This window comes from Macrobrachium nipponense, chromosome 33, assembly GCF_015104395.2.
Source record: "Macrobrachium nipponense isolate FS-2020 chromosome 33, ASM1510439v2, whole genome shotgun sequence".
Lineage (NCBI taxonomy): Eukaryota > Metazoa > Arthropoda > Malacostraca > Decapoda > Palaemonidae > Macrobrachium > Macrobrachium nipponense.
This window is the reverse complement of record NC_087219.1, coordinates 68,601,028-68,611,027: the sequence shown is the minus strand read 5'-3', so window position 1 is coordinate 68,611,027 and position 10,000 is coordinate 68,601,028.

Sequence of the window (10,000 nt, the reverse complement as noted above, 5' to 3'; positions counted from 1 at the left end):
CTTATTTCCCGAGTAAGCGAAAATATTGCCAGGAACATTTCCCTATCTTAGTTAAATCTTTGATTTCGTTTTCACATTTCTCTCTCTCTCTCTCTCTCTCTCTCTCTCTCTCTCTCTCTCTCTCTCTCTCTCTCTCTCTCTCTCTCTCTCTCTATATATATATATATATATATATATATATATATATATATATATATATATATATATATATATATATATATATAGGTTTTACCATGGAGGAAAATGAAAGGCGAGAGAGCCAAGACCTTTCGGTCTAACACGACCCTTTACTTAGGCACAACTGATCATACAAAAACAGTAAAAGTAGGCTTAATATCCAAACTGACATAACAAGGCATTTTAATAAATGCATTAGGTGACCTTAACAAGAAATATAGATCACAAGTTGATGCATAAAAGCCGCAGCTGAATAACTCCAAATCTGTAATCAAAAACACCTATGATTACTTCACTGGAATAAGGCATCTGATTAAGGAATAAAGGAGTTGCACATAGTGCCTGGCAATGAACTAGATTGTGGTAATTCACAAGTTAGCCATTAAGTGGATTGCAATTTTGAAGAAGCACAAATAAAGCTGTCAATAGAGGTCTTAGTGCAGTTATCGCACAATGAAAGGGAAACAGTTATAGGCTAAGAGCAGTGTGACTAGTTAACAACCTTAAATCTTGGTACTTTACTTCGGGGAGGGGGGGTGGCAGTGTTGAGGGCAGGGGCTCCAGCTGAAATAATACCACAGAATCATACTAGGCCCCACAACCATGGGGGCAGTTCCAGATGGGGCAGTTCCAGAGGGCACAGGGAAGGACTCAGAGCGTGTCTGCTGATCTGGGGTCTTTTATAATCTCCCCGAATTATAAAGATTCTTGCATCCAGGTGGCAGAAGTGGTCTTCTCGCCTGGTCATGCCGACCTCGTGCCATATATTCAAGATAGCAGCGCCCACGAGATCGGTCATCTGTCGCCCTCCCAGCTGACTTGCTTCAGGCAAAAATTTGCATTTCTCCCAGATCAGTACCTAGAATTTTAAGGCTGTCAGCAGTTCACTCGAATAAGAAAAGAGGATTAAAGTATTTTCCCAAAGAGAGAGAGAGAGAGAGAGAGAGAGAGAGAGAGAGAGAGAGAGAGAGGAGAGAGAGAGAAAATTTTTGGTAGGGGAGAATCAGATGCGACATACTTTAATCAAAATGAATGTAATGAATTTTCTATTAAAATTGAATTGCTAAAGGCTTCAGGTTTTGCTTGGGAAAAGGGTTTACCTGTAGCACCTCCCCAACCAAGTTAGCATCCACACCTTAGACCCGGTGAGAATGGTTATCACAAAGCAAACACATTTAAAGACTAGTTATTTCTCTCTCACATCCACTTTACGTATCTTAGGTTCTAGATTTAAATTCTGCAAAACCACAAGTCTACCCTGAATAAGATCCTTACTTACTTGATAATAAACTTCGCCTAGTATCAAAAGGTTAATAGTGTTAAAATGAAAATACTCCATGCACTTATTAGTAAAAGGGTTTTAAGTAACAAAGGCATACCTTGAGGGGGCATTACATCAGAAGCATTTGCAGTCTTTGTTAGGTGGTGCTACAGTACTTTTGTGTGACAAGGTGCCACTAGGTAGTTGAAGTATAACTTCAACTACCTAGTGGCACTGTACTCAGTACGTGAGTTAATCATACATAGGCTTATCAGGAGGAGCCAGGGGCTTGTAAATGAAAGGTGATGGAGTCAGGAACCCAAAATTTATTTATGTCAGTACGTGAAAACATAGGAAAAAAAAACAAATGACACCTGTAAGAGTATTGTAATAATTAAACAAGGAAATTTACGCTCAGTCTGCCAAGGGTTTCTGCTTTAATTCAGTAGCCTCTGTGATGGCCATATTGGTTATTTAACCCCAAAGGGCACTCGAGTACATGTGAGAATGCTGTGGACGTGTTAAAAGGAAGTCTGAAGGCGTGACCCCTTTGACAGATTCATCTGCCAATACCTAGAAATATGGTACTGTGCCAAAGGTGCCACTATTAGGGTAAGAGCCTTAGGGTCCTGAGACATTATTTTCTATCTTTAGGATTCCTTGTGATGATAAGCATAAAGTCAAATGACTGACAGGGCCAGAATACTGACACTAGGCACTGCATAAGCAGTGGAATTATACTTTAGTAAGGAGTAAAATTAAGGAGAAAAGATGAATTCGAAGGTAAAGAAGAACAGTACAAGGAGAATGAATTAAAAGGTGAAACTAAGGAACTAAAAGAAGAGGAGACCAGACATTCTCATCTGGAGAGAGGTGTTATGTTTTCAAGAAAAAAGTGAGACACTTGATCATAAGCACAAGTACCAGGAGAGTAATCAATTCTCTCTTAGGCTTTCTTGGTGCTTCTATGTCTTTGATCTCTCATCCATGGATTTTTCGGAGGTCGGTGTACCGACTCATTGTTTTGACTTGATGGAGCCAAGTTCAAGGATGTTAGGGGAGTGCCCCTGCTCCGGCTGCTGTGACAGCCAGGACAGGGCATTCCTTACAAGACCTAGCACCAGTCCTCAGAGCTCCTTAAGTTCATCGGCCAGTTAAGCTGTGGCAGAATCCCGACTCGAGAATGTGACAGATAAGGACTGGGAAGAAGAGGAAGTAATCGTTGTTGACATGAGTGTCTCAGAAGTTGTGATGACTAGCCCAGGCACCTTTCTGTGCTGCCACAGAAGTAGGACCCTTGGGCCAGAGCAATGACAGGGGTACTAGGGTAAAACATCACAGCAGGCCAAACAGGCCACCTACAATCAACGCTTGCCACCCTCCGAAAAAGTACATTATAACGCGTCCTGACACCGGAGATGGGCATCAGTCGCGACTTGTTATTGGTGAGAAACGGAGCTAAAGACCTCTACTCTCCTTTCAAAGTAAGTATTTTCTCCAAAGTTAGAAATTAAGGCCAAATTTTCCTTTTAAGATTTAAAACAGAGGGTAGTGAAAAAGGGTGGCTACGGCAGTGGAAATCTCACCAAAACGCTTTAGAAATTTTTACTTACAACTAAAAATGTTTCGAAGATTGACGCCATCTTGATGTTTACGGAGTCGCTTGTGTCAACAAACTTCCCATTTCCTGTGCTAAATCTGCACACCACTTGTACCCATAGACGCTGGGGCACTTTCATCACAACAATCGTAAACCAACCTCTTACCAGCACTTATTCAAGGGGACTACGGCATTCTTTGCGGCGTTTTGCGCTCTTCAATTGTTTATCAGTGTTGTCAATTGGTATGTGTTTACCCTCCAAACTAGGTATAAGACTTGCACAAAACCGTGGAAATAAGTGAAATTAGCGTACTATCTATTTGTATCATATATACGTACATATTACAGCAATTTTATCATTACTGCATTACTATGACAACTAGAATTCATCGAAACAGTTTGTAAATGCATTGGCGTATGTGTGACGCTCCACTAGATTGGCAACGATGAGTCATTTTTCCTCACGTCGTCTGCTCGTAAGTATACATCCGAAACATTAGTAATTTTTGAGGGTTAATTTGGTTGCAAAAAAGGGATAATAGACATGAATTAAATAAACATTTTGAAGTAAAGTTAAACTAAATATTGAGTAAAGTAAACAATTAAGGGAATAAAGCTTTGCATCTCATAATCAGTGTTGTCGTCTGCTGCTCGTAACTGTGTTTGCGGAGTAGGTGAGTGCTTAGGAAACCAGGTAACCACAGCGTGGTTCAAGTGCAATGTGGAGTGAATTAAGACCAAAATGTGTATAATTACAATCAAATAAGCACTGTGGAGTTTCAGTTGTGATGGCAGTAAGGATAAAAACCACCAATTACAAGGTAAGAATGAATTCAGTTCAAACCATAACCCCGGGAATAACAAGTTTCATACTTTCACTAATATAGGCAACAAAATGTTGTTTTATTGTGCTGATTACAACTGCAATCAATAAACGTTACACATATACGCTAACATTGTTCAAATGAGTGCTGGGAAGGCTGGGGAAAGATGGTGGCCGTCACTGATCAGAACCTTCCATGCAAAACGTAGCCGCCATAATGGATTTCAAAACTGCCTTGAAAACATATTTTACGAAGAGCTCACATGCTTATTTTAGTTCGTATGGGGCTTTCATATATCACATTATGTTGACGAAACTTTAGTCTTTTAAATGGTATGCTTAGAGTTGCAATTGTATTCTTGTTTCACCAATTAAATATCGAGTGAATAAGACCCGTCCACCGTGATGAGGGTTGGCCTGCCGTGGTGTTCTACCCTAGTTTTCTATGGCATTTTACACATTGAGCTGAGTGGGCATAAACCTTGCAAGTAATGCAATACCTTCAGCTAAAGTCTTTACAGGGCACTGTGGAGGGCACAGGCTGGCGATTCCCATTTTTGGTGTGTAACATGTGCCTTCTGCTGCAATGCAAGGTATATGTAGCACTGTTCAATGGGGCACCCTACCTTCTTTTGCAATGCACACACATTGGTTTACTATGGGGTTGCCCACTCTTGATTTGCTATGGAGAGTTTGAGGAGGCTGGTGAGGAAGGATATATATTCATTCTGTAGGAACTAAGATGAGGATGATTTGTGTCCTAGTTGTCATCCCAACAACAGCACTCAACCACTGTCTTATCGTATAGATAGGAGGCAAGGACTAGTGGGGTGTAAAGGAAGAAATCCTCATGCTGGAAGAGTTCGAGGGTATCATTTGTTTTAATTGCTTGGAGAGAGTCTAGCTACATTTCCATGCTTGAGTCTTCTTGAAGATGCACACAGACCAGGTCTGTGCATGTGTCTCCACAGTGTCCTCCAAAGGTTGGGAATTATCTCAAAAGCCTTTTTATGATGGTGTACAAGGGTCAGCTCTACTTGCTCCTCGGGTGGGAGAGAATTAAATACAATAGCACCTTCCCCTTTAAGGTGTTTACCCAGGATCAGAGACACTTCTTCAAGAGAGGGCGTGTATGTCTTCAGGACCTTCTAGATATGATTGAACCAGGCTTCAAGCTCAGCCTCATCTAAGTTTGTTATGAAGGAACTTACACAGTTGAGGGTCGCGTTTGGGTTGGAGTGGTTGTGTTGCACCCTCCTTGGGTTGCCATTGCAAGCTGGTGTGACAGTTCTGTCTCCATTTCAGCTCTTTTGTTCTCTTCTTCTCTTTCTGCTTCTTACCTCTCCTTCTGGGCTTGTCATTCTTTCTCTTTTTCCGCTCTTTTTTTGCTTCTTCCCTCTACTTCTAGGTTGCCTCTTTTTCTCTTTTTCAGCTCTTTTTGCGTACTTCTCTGCTTTTCATTCTGCCCTGAGAGAGTTTACCTTCTCTTGGGCCCACTTCCTCAGGACTTTTCCTGTTAACTTCAGTTCTTTGCCAGTGGCCCGGTAGTACCTAAAATCTTCAGTTTGCTGAGGTCTGGTAGCCATTTTAAAGTGATGCTTGTGTGGCTTTGGCCCCTTGGAGGTGAGGTGGCACTAATTGTGACCTAAGCGATGTAATTGGTCGAAAGGAACGGCTATGATGGTTCCTTGGAACTTAGGATTGTCTAAAAGTTTCAATGTGTCTTTGAAGACTCAGGGTGTCTAAAAGACTAATATGTTTATGGTTATGATACTTTAAGGATAAGAGTTCTTAAATATCGTCAATAGTTTTGCATCCCAGTGGCATTTACTTTAAGAACTAGTGAATGTGTGAAGGCAACGAAATGTTTTTTGAGAGTTAGGATTCTTGAAAGGATTAAGAGTTTCAGCTTTGCATTTATTAGTGTCTATTATCTGCAACCCCACTTCTTCGTTCACCTTGAGAACGGAGCAACTGCAGTGGAGAAGGATGTTGATGATTAAAAAGAAAGGCCTTGTTTGCCTCAGGCTTGTAGCCTATAAAAGAAAATAATTGTTGAAATCCTACCTTTGAAAATAAAGTTATCAAAGATATTAGGTATACAATGCTGAGCAACACAAAATTGTACATTCGTACTTATACCCATATACACATGCTCGTTATAATTATTATTTTTTTTACTTTAGATTATTAATCCTCATATCATATTTATGTAGAAGAATTGCTTCTCCAAAACCTCTTTAAGGCTAGAATCGCTGGGTATATGTTCTCCAAAATATTTAACAGGATTGTTCTCTTCATACGACTACAGTTTTCGTTAAATTATCTGCTGCACTGAAGGCATATGACACAAAAGTTGTATTACCTTTACGCACTGTGCTACTAAACTCTATTTGCCAGCCTATTATATAATCACTGGATACAGATAGCTCTAGCAATGTTCAGCCAACATTGCCAATGACTCATCAGTATCTCTCTGTTTTTTAATAACATTCCCATTCCACCAACATGCATTAATTCTGTCTAAATGACTATTACACTGCAAGTATTCTGATTTCGCTATTTCAAAGAATGTCACCTTTTGTGTCACTTTCCAATAATATAACCTTATGTTTTGCAGTCTTTTCCACTCAACAGATTTTCATATTGTTTCATTCATATACTGCTTCCCCGCCCCTCACCAACACACATACACACACACACACACACACCACACACACACACACACACACACACACACACACACATATATATATATATATATATATATATATATATATATATATATATATATATATAGAAGAGTTACATCTTCAAATATTCCATATTCTATAACTTTCCCTTTCATAGATGCCTCTCTTCTTTTCCATAACCTTTTCTAGATGCCATGTTTCCCCTACATTTTAAAGGAGCAAGTTAGGCATAGTTCCAAGGATAAGAGATTCCATATTATTAGGGAAGAGATGGAAAATCAGTTACAGAGTTAGAAATTAACTCCTTATAACTTGAGAATATACATTTGTCAATGATATGTTGGCCTGGTCTAATAGAGTTGGAATTATTTTTGTGCAGATTTCCTGATCCTCAAAAAATTTCAACAAATTATTCATTATAACTAAAGTATTTGATTCATCAACATTAGGAATAAGCAAGTCTGACATTTTCTGCTCCATATATGATTATAGGATATAATGTAGAATTTCTTTACTTGAAATACCAAATATGATATTTTTTCAAATATAGAATTAGTCCTTTGGAATATTACTTTTGTTTTTCAAGCTTGAAAAGTCATTTTCAATTTCCAATCAGTGCATATATACTTTTTTATATCGAAACTATCTACATTGCAAACTAATGTTGTTAACCTGATGTTAAGCAAAGCTTTGCCATAAAAGTAAGGACAGATTTTTGTCCGGAATAATTTCTTGTTGATACCATCGCTCTTACTAGGGTTTCAGACTTATACTATCTATTGTATTTAATTTTTTACTTTTTAGAATTCTAAAATTATTTGAACCATTATATGTAATCTCTTTTTATTTGATATCAATATGAAATACTGTAATGGCTTTAATTATAAATACATATCTGTTCTGCTCGATTTATTGTTTTTGGAATTGCATCTTTAACAAATGTACAGAGGAAATCGAACTAAACACCCGGATGCAATATCCAGATATCAGATACTTCACGCGTTACAAATTACAGATATCACTAAAAACCAATGCTTTTTATACTGAATAATTTAACTGAAAACATTTCTACAAAATACATGTGGACTAATAATTTTTGGAGACTTCCTTAACAGACCAATTCCTTAAGAAATAAATTAACAAAGAGATCTGATGCACTACTTTATGTCAACTGAACTTGGCCACTGTCGTGAGAGGACAGCTAGACCAAGTTTTACGGCTCTCTCTCTCTCTCTCTCTCTCTCTCTCTCTCTCTCTCTCTCTCTCTGCCATAAACTCAGTTGGGCAAAAGCATCGAAATAATCCGTCAAAACTTTTCTAAAGGAAAGTTTTAATGGTCCCCCAGAGAACCCTTTTTCATATTTCATGCCTAAGTGTTCATCCATATGTTTCTTGAAGGCAAATGTTGTAAGATATTCTATCATGTCTACTTTATTCAGGTTCTTTTTACTAAAGAAATTCTCTTTAATATTTACTCTTATTGGATTAAAATATGTTCATCTCATTATGACACAAGTATTAATATCTAATTGCGTCTGATAAAAACAGCTTTAGCAGTGAGGGATGCCAGGTTGTTTATTTGAAATTTTCCATGTTAGGCCCAAGTGTTATCAACTTGTGTGAATGAATTTTGCGTAGGAGATTGGGTATATATTGAACTGTAAGAAAGAAACCCACCCTGGAATCAGAGGAAATTTCCAAAGAAGAATACCTAACATTTGAAGTTAAAATAATTCTAGCTAATGTGAACCAAAGTTATTTTTCAGTTACGATTTAAGTCTAGTTTACTTTTTTTTTTGCTCGGAAAGCGTTAATGCAGATTGTATTAAAAGCAATGAATTTCCTCGTATTTTGGCGTGAAAGAATCTAGTTACTACTTGCATATGTTATGATTGGCGTTTTTACATTTCTCATCTGTTCTATTCATTCAAATTTAGGTTCTTTATAGTGGCTCTTGGTGACTGTAATATGTAAAGATTTTCATTGTAGACACTCCGTTATTAGGCTTATTGTAGCATATCAGTGACGTGCTTTACAAGGTACAATAGGTCTCACTGTTTGGAAAGTTATTTTCTCAATTCCACTTCGATCTGAGGTCATCTATCACTTTCCTTCTCTAATTTCCTTATCACTCTAAAACCCGAAGCTTTATGGCAAATCTTTATGGAAATGTATTGCAGCCTTGGAGGAACAATGATTATTCTTCCAAGATTGCAGCACTACGAAGTTTCTATGGCTTGGTAATATTACGCTTATTAGCGTCTAGCATAAGCTTTTTTATCCAATGAACTTTAAGATTTTCTGTTATGTCTCATATATCTTTAAGAGTACTTCTTTTTTTAACCAAGCTAGGGTCATTTCAATGAGAACATTTGATCATGGTAAGGAGGTAGTTCAGGCTATCAATGAAAAAACTCGATTGCGTGTACGGAGCATAAAGTGCTACCTTGCAAAATGTCAAATCTGTAATACTATTTTCATATTTTCGTGTATTAGTAAAACTTGGCCATCTCTGCATTTTGACCAAGAAATACAAATGATGACCCCAGAGGAGGAAGAGGTCATGCACCAAAGAGTTTTCGTAATATTATCTCTAGCGGCCATTCACCCAAAAACTCTCTCTCTCTCTCTCTCTCTCTCTCTCTCTCTCTCTCTCTCTCTCTCTCTCTCTCTCTCTCACTCTTTAATGTAGCTTCCCTTGATTATTGCTAAATTTCCAGATTAGATAAGTATTATTACAATATAGTATTTTTTCCTCTTGTTCAGCAAATATGTATTAATCATATGGAAGTAAAGGAAAAATTTTACATTGCGAATAAAAAGGGAAAGCCTCTCCACGCTTGGAAAAGAGGTCTAATCGAAAACCCATGGATACTTCAAATAAGATGGAGAGCTCCTACAGGCATGATAGTATTAAAGAAAATATGCTAATATATGCCCAAAAATATGGAGGTCTTTGATATTAGGTACGCTAATATATTCCACATGACTCGACCGATGTTAAGATGACAGAATCCAACAAAGTCAGTGAGTCATAAACAATGGTCTATGTCTCATCATAACGTCGGGATTTGGAGGGATTTACAGTTCATGAAAGTTGAACAATTTAGGCATCACCGTTCCCTCCTTCATTAATGATATCCACTACTATCACTAGGACTAGACTTTTGCCTACCTAATTACAGACCAAACTACCAACAATTCTGTCTACCCCTTGAATCGCTCTTCCAAAGAATAATGAAACCCCGCTTCTGTAAAAACGTTGAATTTCTAAGATCTAAATTTTCAGCCTTACCTAACAACTCTTTTAATAACCTTAAAACTAGATGGGCCCCCTTCTTTACTAAGAATGGGTATGATACTCTTAAAGAATTGTCCAAAGATCGAAACATAATAATCACACGGCCGGACAAAAGTAGAGGAACGGTCATTCTCGATAGACGTGA